Here is a 16,482-nt window from a genome sequence, read left to right on the forward strand (position 1 = left end):
CATAATAAGGTCACAGACACCCCAAAACACAACACCGGATGTGGTCCTGCCACCAGAAAGAAAAGATCCAGCTTCATCCACCAGAAGAGGGGCACCAATCCCCTCCACCAGGAAGCCTAGACAACCCACTGAACCAACCTTAGCCACTGGGGACAGACACCAAAAACAACGGGAACTACGAACCTGCAGCCTGCGAAAAGGAGACCCCAAACACAGTAAGTGAAGCAAAATGAGAAGACAGAAAAACACCCAGCAGATGAAGGAGCAAGATAAAAACCCACCAGACCTAACAAATGAGGAGGAAATAGGCAGTCTACCTGAAAAAGAACTCAGAATAATGATAGTAAAGATGATCCAAAATCTTGGAAATGGAATGGAGAAAATACAAGAAATGTTTAGCAAGGACCTAGAAGAACTAAAGAGCTAACAAACAATGATGAACAACACAGGAAATAAAATTAAAAATTCTCTAGAAGGAACCAATAGCAGAATAACTGGAGCAGAAGAACGGATAAGTGACCTGGAAGATAAAATAGTGGAAATATCTACCACAGAGCAGAATAAACAAAAAAGAACGAAAAGAATTGAGGACAATCTCAGAGGCCTCTGGGACAACATTAAACACACCAACATTCAAATTACAGTGGTCCCAGAAGGAGAAGAGAATAAAAAAAGGCACTGAGAAAATACTTGAAGAGATTATAGTAGAAAACTTCCCTAATATGGGTAAGGAAATAGTCAGGACCAGGAAGCACAGAGAGTCCCATACAAGATAAATCCAAGGAGAAACACGCCAAGACACATATTAATCACACTATCAAAAATTAAATGCAAAGGAAAAATATTAGAAACAGCAAGAGAAAAGCAACAAATAACATACAATGGAATCCCCATAAGGTCAACAGCTGATCTTTCAACAGAAACCCTGCAAGCCAGAAGAGACTGGCATAACATATTTAAAGTGATGAAAGGGAAAAACCTACAACCCATATTACTCTGCTCAGCAAGGATCTCATTCAGATTTGACGGAGGAATTAAAACTTTTACAGACAAGCAAAAGCTAAGAGAATTCAGCACCACCAAACCAGCTTTACAACAAATGCTAAAGGAACTTCTCTAGGCAGGAAACACAAGAGAAGGAAAAGACTTACAATAACACACCCAAAACAATTAAGAAAATGGTAATAGGAACATACATATCGATAACTACCTTAAATGTAAATGGTTTAATGCTCCGGTCAAAAGACATAGACTGGCTGAATGGATACAAAAACAAGACCCGTACATATGCTGTCTACGAGACACCCACTTCAGGCCTAGGGACACATACAGACTGAAAGTGAGGGGATGGAAAAAGATATTCCATGCAAATGGAAATCAAAAGAAAGCTGGAGTAGCAATTCTCATAACAGACAAAATAGACTTTAAAATAAAGACTATTACAAGAGACAAAGAAGGACACTACCTAACGATCAAGGGATCAATCTAAGAAGAAGATATAAAAATTGTAAATATTTATGCACTCAACATGGGAGCACCTCAATACATAAGGCAAATACTAACAGCCATAAAAGGGGAAATCAACAGTAACACAAACATAGTAGGGGACTTTAACACCCAACTTTCACCAATGGACAGATCATCCAAAATGAAAATAGATGAGGAAACACAAGCTTTAAATGACACATTAAACAAGATGGACTTAACTGATATTTATTGGACATTCAATCCAAAAAAACAGAATACACTTTCTTCTCAAGTGCTCATGGAACATTCTCCAGGATAGATCATACCTTGGGTCACAAGTCAAGCCTTGGTAAATTTAAGAAAATGGAAATCATATCAAATATCTTTTCAGACCACCACGCTATGAGACTAGATATCAATTACAGGAAAAAAAACCTGTAAAAAATACAAACACATGGAGGCTACACAATACACTACTAACTAACCAAGAGATCACTGAAGAAATCAAAGAGGAAATCAAAAAATACCTAGAAACAAATGACAATGAAAACACGATGACCCAAAAACTATGGGATGCAGCAAAAGCAGTTCTAAGAGGGAAGTTTATAGCAATACAATCCTACCTGAAGAAACAAGAAACATCTCAAATAAACAACTTAACCTTATACCTAAAGCAATTAGAGAAAGAAGAACAAAAAACCCCAAAGTTAGCAGAAAGAAAGAAATCATAAGGATCAGATCAGAAATAAATGAAAAAGAAATGAAGGAAATGATAGCCAAGATCAATAAAACTAAAAGGTGGTTCTTTGAGAAGATAAACAAAATTGATAAACCATTAGCCAGACTCATCAAGAAAAAAAGGGAGAAGACTCAAATCAATAGAATTAGAAATGAAAAAGAAGTAACAACTGACACTGCAGAAATACAAAGGATCATGAGAGATTACTACAAGCAACTCTATGCCAATAAAATGGACAACTTGGAAGAAATGGTCAAATTCTTAGAAAAGCACAACCTTCCAAGACTGAACCAGGAAGAAATAGAAAACATAAATAGACCAATCACAAGCACTGAAATTGAGACTGTGATTAAAAATCTTCCAACAAACAAAAGCCCAGGACCAGATGGCTTCACAGGTGAATTCTATCAAACATTTAGAGAAGAGCTAACACCTATCCTTCTCAAACTCTTCCAAACTATAGCAGAGGGGGCAACCCTCCCCAGCTCATTCTACGGGGCCACCATCACCCTGATACCAAAACCAGACAAAGATGCGACAAAAAAAGAAAACTACAGGCCAATATCACTGATGAACATAAATGCAAAAATCTTCAACAAAATACTAGCAAATAGAATCCAACAGCACATTAAAAGGATCATACACCATGATCAAGTGGGGTTTATCCCAGGGATGCAAGGATTCTTCAGTATACGCAAAACAATCAATGTGATAAACCATATTAACAAATTGAAGGAGAAAAACCATATGATCATCTCAATACATGCAAAAAAAGCTTTTGACAAAATTCAACACCCATTTATGATAAAAACCCTCCAGAAAGTAGGCATAGAGGGAACTTACCATAACATAATAAAGGCCATATATGACAAACCCACAGCCAACATTGTTCTCAATGGTGAGAAACTGAAACCATTTCCTCTAACATCAGGAACATGACAAGGTCATCCACTCTCACCACTATTATTCAACATAGTTTTGGAAGTTTTAACCACAGCAATCAGAGAAGAAATGGAAGTAAAATAAATCCAAATCAGAAAAGAAGTAAAGCTGTCACTGTTTGCAGATGACGTGATACTATATACAGAGAATCCTAAAGATGCTACCTGAAAACTAATAGAGCTAATCAATGAATTTGGTAAAGTAGCAGGATACAAAATTAATGCACAGAAATCTCTTGCATTCCTATTCACTAATGATGAAAAATCTAAAAGAGAAATTAAGGAAACACTCCCATTTACCACTGCAACAAAAAGAATAAAATACCTAGGAACCAACCTACCTAAGGAGAGAAAAGACCTGTATGCAGAGAACTATAAGACACTGATGAAAGAAATTAAAGATGGCGCAAACAGATGGAGAGATATGTTCTCAGCTTGGAAGAATTAATATTGTGAAAATGACTATACTACCCAAAGCAATCTACAGATTCAATACAATCCCTATCAAACTACCAGTCGGATTTTTCACAGAACTATAAAAAGAAATTTCACAATGTGTATGGAAAAACAAAAGACCCCAAGTAGCCAAAGCAATCTTGAGAAAGAAAAATAGAGCTGGAGGAATCAGGCTCCTGGACTTCAGACTATACTACAAAGCTACAGTAATCAAGACAGTATGGTACGGGCACAAAAACAGGAATATAGATCAGTGGAACAGGATAGAAAGCCCAGAGATAAACCCACACACATATTGTCACATTATTTTTGATAAAGAAGGCAAGCATTTACAATGGAGAAAAGACAGCCTCTCAATAGGTGGTGCTGGAAAAACTGGACAGCTACATGTAAAGGAATGAAATTAGAACACTCCCTAACACCATACACAAAAATAAACTCAAAATGGATTAAAGACCTGAATGTAAGGCCAGAACTATAAAACTCTTAGAGGAAAACATAGGCAGAACACTCTATGACATAAATCACAGCAAGATCCTTTTTGACCCACCTCCTAGAGAAATGGAAAGAAAAACAAAAATAAACAAATGGGACCTAATGAAACTTCAAAGCTTTTGCACAGCAAAGGAAACCATAAACAAGATGAAAAGACAACCCTCAGAATGGGAGAAAATATTTGCAAATGAAGCACCTGGCAAAGGATTAATCTCCAAGATTTACAAGCCACTAACGCTGCTCAGTATCATAAAACAAACAACCCAATCCAAAAATGGACAGAAGACCTAACTAGACATTTCTCCTAGGAAGATATACAGATTGCCAACAAACACGTGAAAGGATGCTCAACATCACTAATCATTAGAGAAATGCAAATCAAAACTACAATGAGGTATTACCTCACACTGGTCAGAATGGCCATCATCAAAAAATCTACAAACAATAAATGCTGGAGAGGATGTGGAGAAAAGGGAACCCTCTTGCACTGTTGGTGGGAATGTAAATTGATACAGCCACTATAGAGAACAGTATGGAGGCTCCTTAAAAGACTACAAATAGAACTACCATATGACCCAGCAATCCCACTACTGGGCATATACCCTGAGAAAACCATAATTCAAAAAGAGTCATGTACCACGTGTTCATTTCAGCTCTATTTACAATAGCCAGGACATGGAAGCAACCTAAATGTCCATTGACAGATGAATGGATAAAGAAGATGTGGCACATATATACAATGGAATATTACTCAGCCATAAAAAGAAACTAAATTGAGTTATTTGTCGTGAGGTGGATGGACCTAGAGTCTGTCATACAGAGTGAAGTAAGTCAGAAAGAGAAAAACAAATACTGTATGCTAACACATATATATGGAATCTAAAAAAGAAACAATGGTCTGAAAAATCTAGGGGCAGGACAGGAATAAAGACGCAGACGTAGAGAATGGACTTGAGGACATGGGGAGTGGGAAGGGTAAGCTGGGACGAAGTGAGGGAGTGGTATTTACATATATACACTACCAAATGTAAAATAGCTAGTGGGAAGCAGCCGCATAGCACAAGGAGATCAGCTCGGTGCTTTGTGACCACCTAGAGGGGTGGGATAGGGAGGGTGAGAGGGAGACGCAAGATGGAGGAGATATGGGGCCATATATATATGTATAGCTGATTCACTTTGTTACAAAGCAGAAACTAACACACCATTGTAAAGCAACATACTCCAATAAAGATGTTAAAAAAAAAAAAAAGAAGACTTTTCAAAGAACCAAAGGCTCAAGAGAGACTTCCCTGCTTGTCCAGTGGTTAAGACTCCACATTTCCACTCCACGGGGCACGGAGTGGATCCCTGGTTGGGAAACTACGATCCTGCATGCCGTGCGGCATGGCCAAAAACAAAACAAAATGAAACAACCCCCCCCCAAAAAACCCCAAAGTCTCCAAGTGGGCAGAGGGCAGGATTTGGGTGGAAGCAACCTTCCCCCACCCTTTCCTCTTCGTATGGAGCTGCAGCAGTTGTTCCCTGGGAGGGTTCTGGAGAGGTGTCAGGTAGACGGTGTGTTCTGTGGTCAAGTACCTGTGGGAACTGGGCTGAGTGCATCAGCAGACTTTCCCAAACCCTGCAGTCATGAGCATCACGAGGATGACGGTCTCCGTGAAATGTAGCAGGAGAGACTCAGAGAGAGGCATGGGACAGATGGGCTCATGGTGACTGAGAGATGAGTATGTACTATGGGATGGAATAGGTTCCACCTATGGAACTAAGCATTGCAAGTAATGTGAAAAAGTCGGGCTTGCTCCACATTGGGTAATACCACTAGTGATAATCAGTCCACATAACGTAAATGTAGGTTGAGTTCAGGATTTGATAGATTATAAGCTCTTTGAGGATAGGTATTTATTTCAATAGCTCTGGAGCTGGGCTTAGTTCTTAATAGACCACAGTAAATATATGTTGAAGTAAATTGAATTTTGGATTGCTTTTGGAACCAGCAGGAGGCAGAGATAAGTGCTACGGTCAGTAGGAATCAGTGTCCTATAAGGAATGTAGGAGGGAAGAGTGTTAAGACAATGGGGGGGCCTGCATCCTGGAGACATCTTTCTGGGTTCAGTAGCAGGAAAACAGGCAAAGGCTTAGACAGAGCGCCTGCAGGTTGGTTCCCGCTGCAAACATCCCTGGGCTCATTCTCCTCCGAATCACTGAAACATAGACTCAAAGGAGCAAAGACAGCTGGGTCTCCAGAGTCACATAGTGACTAACACTGAGCTCCATCACCTTCTGCTGCACCCGTAACAGTCGAGAAAAGCTTGAGGGAAAAAAAGCCAGGTCTTTCTTTGACTGTTGTTTATTGTCTTGAGAGAGTCTGGCTCGTGGAAGCAGCTGTGGGGAGGAACATACAGGAAGTCACGCGCCGTGCCCTGGGTATTGCTCGTGTCTGAAGCCCATCGTCAGCTTAGCCCTTGTGTGGTTCTTCTGGCAGAAACAGGGCCTTCGTGGCTCCTGCTCTGCCCTCAACCCCTGGGAAGTTCTCCCACCTGGGGCTGTGGGGGGAAGGGAGCAGGTGGGAGCAGAGTAAGTGCTCAGGGAGAGTGACTTTAATGCCAATCACTTCTACAAGGTTGCCCTTTGTTCATGTACAGCTTTTGAGTGGTTGGTCAGTCTGGTCCCAAGAGAAGCAAGGGAGAGGTCAGGACTATGCTGGGTAATGGATGGTAATGTGTTCGGTTTTGATGTTGTATATAGATCAAGGTGATTCCAGCTATGGTGTGATAGAGACTGGCTCCATTTTTGATATTTGACTGCTGACAGCTTTCAAGCCTCATCAGGCTCCCTTCCCCTTCCTCCCACATCTGGGCAAGCCGATAAGAAAGTCTTCATGCTCCCTCACTCGACACCAGAGGAGAGTTCCAGCCACGCAAAACCTGGCTTGTTTGCGAGCCCTCCTTAGTCCCATCCACTAACCACGATAAAAGCCCAAGCCAGTCACCCCTCTTCCCTCTCTCAAGCCATCTTTGGACCTGATTGGGAGCCTGCCCTGCTTTCCCCTGAAGAGTGATCTCTTCATGCCCTCTTGTGCATGTGTGGCATCATTGGTCTCAACATCTGGGTTGGGGGTTGGTCTGGCCCTCACGCCAGGACAACCAAAACATATGGCAGCAGATGAACCCTGAATGCAATAGAAGTCTGTTTCGGGTTCATGTCCTAGTCCATTGCGGGAGTTCCTGGTCAGACAGGCTTCCATGAGCTCATTCAGAGACCCAGGCTCCTTCTATCTTGTGGCTCCTCCCATCTTGTGGCTCCTCCACCTATTCCAGGTCTTTAGAATTCTCTCCATTCAGTCAACAGATGGGAGAAGAACAGGGAGAGTCACATGATAGGTTTTGGAAGGGGTCAGACTTGGAACTGGTACACATCACTTCCCAACTTTCCTTTGCTTAGAACTCAGTCATAAAGCCATACCCACCCACATGGAACATTGGGAAATGTAGTCTAGGTGGGTTTTGGTGAATGTGTAGCAGTCCCCACCACAGATATGTTGGCTTTGAATATCAATTGGTCATTGAGGTGAAATATTTAAAAGGAGGTAAGATAGAGGGGTTGGAGGAGAAAGTTCTGGGCTAGAGCTATGCATTTATAAGTCTAATTTCTAGGTGATGAAAGGGAAAAGGGAAAGAAAAGGAAAAAGAGGATAATTCTATTCATAATTTCCTTCTTGTTTGATTTTCATCTTTGAGGATTGCCTCCTAAAACCTCACTAGCAGTGAGGGGTGTTGACAGGGGGAGAAAAAAAGCAGGAAGATGTGAAATTCCACCCCTTGAAATTAGAACCAGCAGCTTGTCTACACACACACACGTGCGCGCACACACACGCACACACACACACATATACACACATCACACACACTTTTTTCTTTTTTTTTTTTTTAATGATCTAGCCTCTCCAGTCTCCTGCCCTTCTAAGCCTCCAATGAGAAGAAAAAGGAAGTAGCAGGCTAATTGGAGGAAAGGGTGAAGGAATGGCAGACTTAGTAAAGGAGAGAGGAAATCAGTCTGCGATTTTAAGGCTGTCTAGAATGTCTTTCCATAAGTCATTATGGTCTCCTTGCCAGTTAATTTCATTTCAAATGAAGTTGAAAGGTAATCTGATAGGTTTCATTATCTCCGCAAATAATTCATCAATTCAGATGAACTCAGAACCATGACATAGCATGTAGGAGGATTTCAAGGTCTGACAGGGTGATAATTACCAGGACTGCGCTGGAACTGACAGCTGTTATCGGAATGATCTACTTTTTATTGAAATTCTTTGTGTGATTAGAAAAAAAGATGCCTAAATCAAATTAATCTGCGGCAGTTGGCAGACCCATATTGCTCCAGTGCAGACCAGCAGAGCTGTGTGTGGATGTGTATAGAGAGGGCAGAGTCTGTGCCTGATTTAGGACTTCACAGGCAGAAGACTCTCACATCTAGCTAATGACAAGAGCTGTTCAGATATGCAGAGCCGAATGTATGTTCAGTTCCAGAATCCTGGAGAAACCTGAGAAGGGGAATCGGACACATTTATCAGCCCAAGCCAGTTCCTTTGTAGTAGCTCCTACCTTACTCAGGCTGGCGATGCATTGCTGCATTAGCAGGTTACGTCCATTCTACAATCTCCTCTCCCACCCCCCTGCCCCCAGATGGATGACAGAAAGTGAAGATGGAACATAATTGTTTGTCTGGTGGACCAGAAGGAAAGATTATGTCTTCTGTAAGCACTAAATCATTGCTGTAATGTAAGTATACTTAAGCTGATGGAATATCTTCTTCAACCTTGACATACATGTAAGCTTATGAAATAAACTCATAAGGTTCAGGATAACTGTAACAGTGAATGGATAGATAGAGTGCATATATTAGAAGATCAGTACTTGCAAGTTAATGATCTATTTATTCATTTGTATATCACTCACTCATTCATTTATTCTATAAGAGTTTATAAAATATCTGCCATGTACAGCCCTGAATATATCAAGATGAATAAAATGTAGCTGATGCTCTCAGCCTTCAAGGAGCTCACACCTGTTTATTTCTCTACCTCTGTCTCCATCCATGCAGCCACCCATCCATGCAGCCATGCAGCCATCCATCCATCCATCCATGCAACCAACCATCCATCCATCCATCCATCCATCCATCCATCCATCCATCCTTCCATCCATCCATCTGAGATGCCCACTGAGTCCTTAGTGGCTCTCAGAGATTCAACTGTGCCTCAACCCCCCAGTACTATAGCTCTCTGAAACTCTAAAAGCCCTTCCCAGAGTTGATTTGTGTGCTGGATGTTTACTCCTCCTTCTCTCTGTTTCTGTGCTTTTGGGCTGCCTGGACAGTCCTTATTCCAATACTTTAGTGTGAACACAAAGCCTTGCCCCATCACTGGTTTCTATCTCTCCAATTCATATGTCTTAATTATTTTGTGAGTTTAGTAATTTTATATAAGATGGGGGAAAAGCAAAGGGAAGAGTCATATCCTGGAGCCTTTGACCTTTACACATTTCCTCTCCCTTTCTCTCACCCTTCTTGTGTTTCTTCTAAAGACGTAAAAATATATGAGACTTCCAACCCTCCCTGCCCCAACACACACACACACACACACACACACCCTACAGTCTCCCACTGAATAAATCATTCCCTGGGGGCTCAACTTTTACCCCAAGTCAGTTGGTCAAACACAGTTTTCCAAAGAAAACTTCCCAAAAGGAGTTCTAGAAAGGAAATGGATTCTTCCCCCCTCTACTATGTATTATTTATCTATGTATATTTTATCTTAAAACCCCAGTCTTAAGCCAGGGCATGGATAGCTGAATAAGTGATGGGAAATGATTGATAGGCAGATAGATAGGTAGGTAAGTAGTTTACCTTAAAACTAGGGTCAGCTTTCGTGTACCTCAGAAAAAGCAAATGAAAAACTTCAACAATTACAGTTCGGTTTGCACCTCTATTTCTTAAGCTAAAGTTTTTAACATAGGTGTCTTGGCCTGAGATCTTGTACTGCAAGGTACGAAAAAGCATTTAATCAAGTTTAAGCAATAAGGCATGTACTAAGTTATCTACTGTTGTGTAACAAGTTACTCCAAAACTTAGTTTCATGAAACAGTAAACATTCATTATCTCACCGTTTCTGAGGGCCAGGAGTCTGGGAGCAGCTTAGCTGAGTCGTTCTGGCTTAGGGTGTCTCTTGAGGTTGTAGTCCGGATGTTGGCCAGAGTTGTGGTCATGGGAAGACTTGACTGGGATGGAAGATCTGCTTTTGAAGTGCTCTTCACATGGCTATTAGCAGGAAGCCTCAGTTCCTCATAACGTGGGTCCCTTCTCACAACGTGGTGCATAGCTTTGGAGTAATCTAGAGGACAAGGGGAAATCACAATGTATTTTATGACCAAGACTCAGAGGTGGAGGGGAGTACGTGTGGGTGTGGCTAGTAGGGGTGAGGCTCGTCAATGGCCACCTTGGAGGTGGCTCCATAGCACCCGTACTTAAGGGCACCAGATTCAATTCCATGAACATCTGAGAGCAAGAAACTAGTGGAAGCAGAAATAGGAAGGTAGGAAGCTGTGGTCTCTTTCAACCCTGCTTCTTTCTAGTTCCTTTCTATCTACAAGTGTTTGTGGCCTAATATGGTCACTTCAGGCTCCAACCCCACATACTTTTCAGTACAACATGAACAACAACAATGTATGCTTTCTTAATATATTTTATAGCTATCACTATTGCAGTGGCTAACATTTCTTGAGCAGTTATAGTCTATGTTCAAGGTTAAGTGCATTGCATAAGATTACATTCAATTGCACAGTCATCTGCCTATTTTATAGATGAAGAGACTGAGGACAGGGATGTTGAAGGTTACCTGGCTAGAATTTCTGTGTCATTCATTTCACTTCTTTTGAAGGCAAAATCTCTCTGGTCACTGCCAATTAGGTTACAGTACAGTTAGGTTACGGAACAGAGACTGTTCCTTTTGAGGCTGTGGGAACCACGCACCAAACTAGATGGAAAAATTAAGCATGGCAGGAAAATGGATTCACATATCTGCTGGAATAAGCAATCGTTTTGTTAAACTTAAGACTTTGCGTTAATTGCCACCATTAGTAAAGAGAAATCTACTTGTGCAATGTTCAGACAGCAGCTAAAAGCATTAAAACTGCTATAAAAGATTTTTTTCTCAGAATACCAGCAGTTTAAATGTATGCTATTATTTTTTCATATTAAATTTTGCCATCTCGTGGCTTGCCTTACAACTACTGAAGAAGCAGGAGGTTTTTGAAAGGCTACACAAGTAAAAATCCCAGAGGAAGGAGTGGATGTGTATTTCAAATATACATTCAGCTCCCTTTGCCAATAAATGAGAGGTTAAGGAGCCAGAATTTCCCCCATAAAAAGTAGAGAAATCATTTAACTACCAAGTGCTACATCCCACTGTATTATATTTTTGTCTCGTTCCATCTTTTTATATTTGTATTGTTTCTGGTGAATTCTTATTCACCAAGCCAGTGAATAGAGGAACGTGGATAAGTAGGATACATTTCCAAGGCGGGAGCGTTCACTCATTCATTCAGCAAAACACCTGTTGAGCTTTGGCTTGTGAGGTGTCATGCTGGGCGATGGTGTATTCAGGATTCATTCATTATCCTCTGATTGTATTTACTGAGAGCTTCTTAGCTTCCTGAGACCTTGAGAGATGCTGTGAAGATTAAAAAAGAAGAAGAAGAAAAGGGAGTAAGATAAATGAGATAAGCTTCTTGTTCCTAAAAGGCTTTGAAATAGCATTGAGAAAACAAAATTAACATGAAACAATCAAGAAACAAAACAAGAAAGTCTTTTTTTCCCCCTGAATAATGGGACTTTATTTCTATGCATTCTCTGTGCTCTACATGTTCAGAGAAACTCCTCTGGTAACAAACTATAGAAATGATCCCTGAGAGTATAGTCTTAAGACAGTTATTGTGTGAATTTTTGTGGTACAATCTCTGAGAACACCAGGAGGTTATAGAAGGGGCTGAAGGGCCGAAGGGAGGGGCTGGGGAGGCTTCTCAGGGGAGGTGTCACGGGGGCAGGTGCCCTCACAGGGGGCTGCTAAGAGCCCTGGAGAGTGGGGTTGGGGGAGGGATGGTAAGGAAGAGAAGAAGGGGGTGCTCTGGAGAAAGTCCCCCCGCTCTGACTTGGTTTCACCCCGGGTCAGACATTTTTCTGCCTTACATCTCACCCTCCCACACCCCTAAGAACGTCCAGAGCTAAACTGGATGCTGTGATGAACACTCAGGTTTGGACGAGGTGGGTTTAGAATCTCATGGGCCCTGAAACTGCAGTCCATGCCACCCCCTGGATTCTAAAGATGAGAGTTTGACCCAGAGGAGGAACCCAACTCCCAGAGCCTTTGGTCCTTCTCTGGTTCCAAACAGAAAGGCTGGGGGCCATCGTGGAAAGACCTCAGAGGAGAGTGACAAGGGGATTATGACGTGAGTGCACAGCCTCAAGGGACAGGTATTATTCAATCTGGAGAAAACGGAAGGATGTAATAAACATGATCCTTAAGTACATCAAAGATCTTACATAGCAGAGGCTGGGGACTAACCCTGATTTCTCTGAAGGGCTATGACAACTCCATCGGAAAGTTTGGGGTCAGTGCTGTTGGGCTACTGCCTACCCTGACATGACCAATGCCTCTGGACAGGCACCACCTATGAGGGGAACTCCAGGATTCTCCTCGGGTGGCCAGCTGCCCCAGTTTGCCCAGGACTTTCAGTCCTAAAACTGGGACTTTCCTGGGCAAACTGGGGCCAAGAGTACCTCCTTCTGGTACTTGCGTTTTGACTCAGCAGCTCACCTGGTCCAGGCTCAGGGGTGCTCCCCTCCAGTACTGCCCACGGGGGGGGCAGAACCCCCAAGATGATGACCCCCATGACCATCAGTTCCAGGGGCGAGTTGAGCTGAGATGGCGTTTACCCAAGACCACGTGGTCTGGTTGCTCAGAGAATCCCAGGCACGGCAGGAACCTCGGTGCCACTTACCAGGCCTGGGGGTCACCGTGAAGAACAAAAGCAGGAGAGTGAGTGAGTGAAAATGATAAATGGATCGATTCTTCCGTCCAGTTGTCCAGTGTTCCCAGTTGGGAAAACAAACGGGTGACAAAATGGGTGGGGCCACAACTTCCCCCTGTCTGAGGCTCACACAGTGAACTTATTTACAGTCTCTCGGCTTCTAAAAGACAGGTCAGGCACAATTTCTGACAGCTTACAAGACTAATTCTGCTGAGAGCATTTTTAAAAGGGCCGAATCTCTCTGGAATAATTTTAATTGTATCTCAGACGGCGACGATTTTTCAAAAAGGGAATGGTTTTAATTACACTTAAGCATTTCGACATGCTTGGCAACGTGCTAAGTACCTCACTGGGATTATTTTGCTAAACCCTCATCATAATGCTACAGGCAAGGTGCCATCACACTCCCCATATTAGCAGGTGAGGAAACTGAGGTCAGGAAAGTGAGGTCACACGGTGGTAAGCTGGGCATCCGGCTGATGAGTTTGGCCCCAGAGCCCGTGTTCTGCCCTGTGTCAGGTGCCTGGGCTAACCTGGCAGCCGAAATGAGCTTTAGAGGCTGAATTTTATCTTGGTGTCCAGGAGACACCTGCCACTCCTAGTTGGCACAAGTCATCAAATGAATAACCAACACCTTTTATATTTAGCTGATTTCATCAGAAACTATGGAAATACCTAAAAATAGCCTCTTGTTGGCGATGCTGGTTCTCATTTTTGAAGGTAAGGACATGGTGGCAGAGAAGCAAATCTACCATTCTATTTAAAGGATCATTATTCTGGTTTTGAATAATGTAAGACTATGCTGGGATGAGGGTTTACTAGTTTAAATGCTATTTTTCATGCATGAAATTGAAAGGAACTAAGCTTGAGCTGTCAGCTGAGATGAGAGAGAGACTCAGGCCTGAGCTGCTTTGCTTCAGAAAACTCACAGCTACATGCTCCTCGCTGGGGCTTCAAGTTCCCAGACAAGATGAGGGAGAATAAATTTGACCTAATCAAGACCTTTATCTTGAAAAATTTCAGTGGTTTGACCCAAAGCAGGCACCTCAGAGCACATCCTGTCTTAGTCTGTTTGGGCTGTTATGACAAAGTACCATAGACTGAGTGTCTTATAAACAACAGACACTTATTTCTTACCGTTCTGGAGGCTGGAAGTCTGAAGTCAGGGTACCAGCAAGGCGGAGTCCCGGGGAGGGCCTTTTTCTGGGTTGCAGGCTGCTGATTTGTTGTATCCTCACACGGTGGAGAGCAGAGAGCCACAAGTTCTCTTGTGACTCTTAAAAGGACACTAATCCCATTCATGAGGGCCCCATCTTCATGACCTCTTCTAACCCTAATTACCTCCCAAAGGCCCCACTGTCTAATACCATCACATTGAGGGACAGGGTTTCAACATATAAAATTGAGGGGACACAAACATTCAGTCCACAGCATCCCCATCAATGAAATTTAACAACTGGATTTCCTAAACCAAACTAGATTGGAAGCATCTGAGCTGTATGATGTGGATTCCAGCTGTCAAACTGTTAATTCCCAGTTCACAGTGGCTGAGTTATCTCATGGGGCCCTTTGTGAGCACTAAAAACAAAGCCACCCCCTCTGGGTGGATGCAGCTCCAGGCAGGCTGAGTTTTGGTCCCATTTCATCCCACTTGCCTCCTCAACCCTGCACCCCTCAAGGGCCTACGCGGTGGCTCCAGTCTCTGGGAAAACCTCAAAGCCTTTAGGTTCAGCACCTCTATGGGCCAGCTTCTACACAGGTTCCAAAGATATAAGAACAAGTAAGACATAGCCCTCGCTCTCAATGGCCATACGAGATCCTCACTCTGCTGAGGGAAGCAGACACAACAGCACATGAAGCAGGGCAGCTGTGGGCAAGACGTGGCCTGGGAGTAGGGGAGCTGGAGGGTGGGAGGGGTGGGACTAAGGAGGGTTCTCTGGGGGAAGGGGCACTGGACCTGAAGTGCACAGCTGGCTCCTCGTATTCAGAAGCATCTGGAGCTCCACACAGTTAAGTGTGGTTAAGAGCTTAGGGTCTGCAGTCGACTGGAACTGAGGGTGAATCTTGGCACTGCCACTTACTGACTACACAACTTGGGCGAGTTATTTGTCCTTTACAAATCTTGGTTTCCTTATCTGTAAAATGGAAAAACAATAATACCTACTTTTATAGGGGTGTTGTGAGGGTTAAATAAAATAATGGATGAGAAGCCCTTTGCGTCATGATGCTCAGTTGATGGCATTATTATTATTATTGCCACAGGGAGTTTTGCCCAAGGACCCCATCTGATGCTTACCCTGAGGTAGTCAGGAGGGAAAGGGCTGCGAGGGCAGCAGAGGGGTCAGTCCCACGCGTGGACGGCCAGGGCTGTGATTGCAGGAGGCTCAGAGTCACCAGAGCCCTCTGGAGCACCTGAGCCCCTCCCCATTCCCAGGGCATGGGAATACCTTCAACACAGGACAAAACCTTCCGTTGTGCAACCAGATGAGCATTAACCAGTAGACCATCCCAGAGGAGGAGATTTCAGAGAAGAAAGTTCACTTCAAACTTCTTTTCTCAGAGCAGTTTCTTGGTAGAAGGTGGAGAGATGGTGAAAGGGTGATGAGAAAACAAGTTGGGGACAGAGAATAAAAATTCAGGGGAATTTTGGATTTGTTCAGGTGAAAGCTTGGTGTGCAGCGTGCTCGAGAAAAAACCAGACCAGAGCAGATGGCAAGGCCACTCTCTGGGTGGTTGGATGGGTCTGTCCTTCCAGAGGCCAGTTGGGTCTGGTCTGAAGGCCCCACAGACTCACCAAGGAGCCAGCTCAGGTGGGGCTGGGGGTTCAGGATCCCTAGCAGGCTCCCTTGCTTTTCTTGCTCCCTCTCTTGGTCAGGCTCATCTTCTTATTTTTCCAAATCTGGAGCCAGAGGATGTGGGGACACACTGGGTCTGCCAATGGACTATCCAGTCAAGGATTCTGTTGCCAACAGAAGCCTGAAGGGTATGGTACCAAAGAGCTGGGCAGAGGAGTGAGTGTTCCCTGGTGGCAGCCTTGAACTTCAATTTATCTAATCCCTTTGATATTTTCTTCCAGCATATCCTCCTCCTGAGGTAAAGCATTTCCCTGAATTACTGGCATTGCTTTCTTTTAATGGACTCTGGGAAAATGACTCAAGAATTGCAGCTGAACCAAGGAGACTTCATTTCTAGGATGGCACTGTCCCGGCAAAGATGCTAGTCCTGGCCATGTCACCATCTTGTCCATTCCAGCCCTGGCCTTCCGGTCTCCTGTTCTCACATGTCCTTAAGTTGTGCTTCAACA

General features: G+C 43.2%; 1 pseudogene; it reads right to left on the minus strand.

Moving 5' to 3' along the window:
• Nucleotides 1–11,991: 11,991 nt before the first annotated feature.
• LOC115802821 (small nucleolar RNA U3) lies at nucleotides 11,992–12,071 on the minus strand (annotated as a pseudogene).
• Nucleotides 12,072–16,482: the final 4,411 nt, after the last annotated feature.

This window comes from Delphinapterus leucas, chromosome 1 (assembly GCF_059928025.1).
Source record: "Delphinapterus leucas isolate spDelLeu-1000000601 "Yukka" chromosome 1, BTC_Dleu_Yukka2, whole genome shotgun sequence".
Classification (NCBI taxonomy): domain Eukaryota; kingdom Metazoa; phylum Chordata; class Mammalia; order Artiodactyla; family Monodontidae; genus Delphinapterus; species Delphinapterus leucas.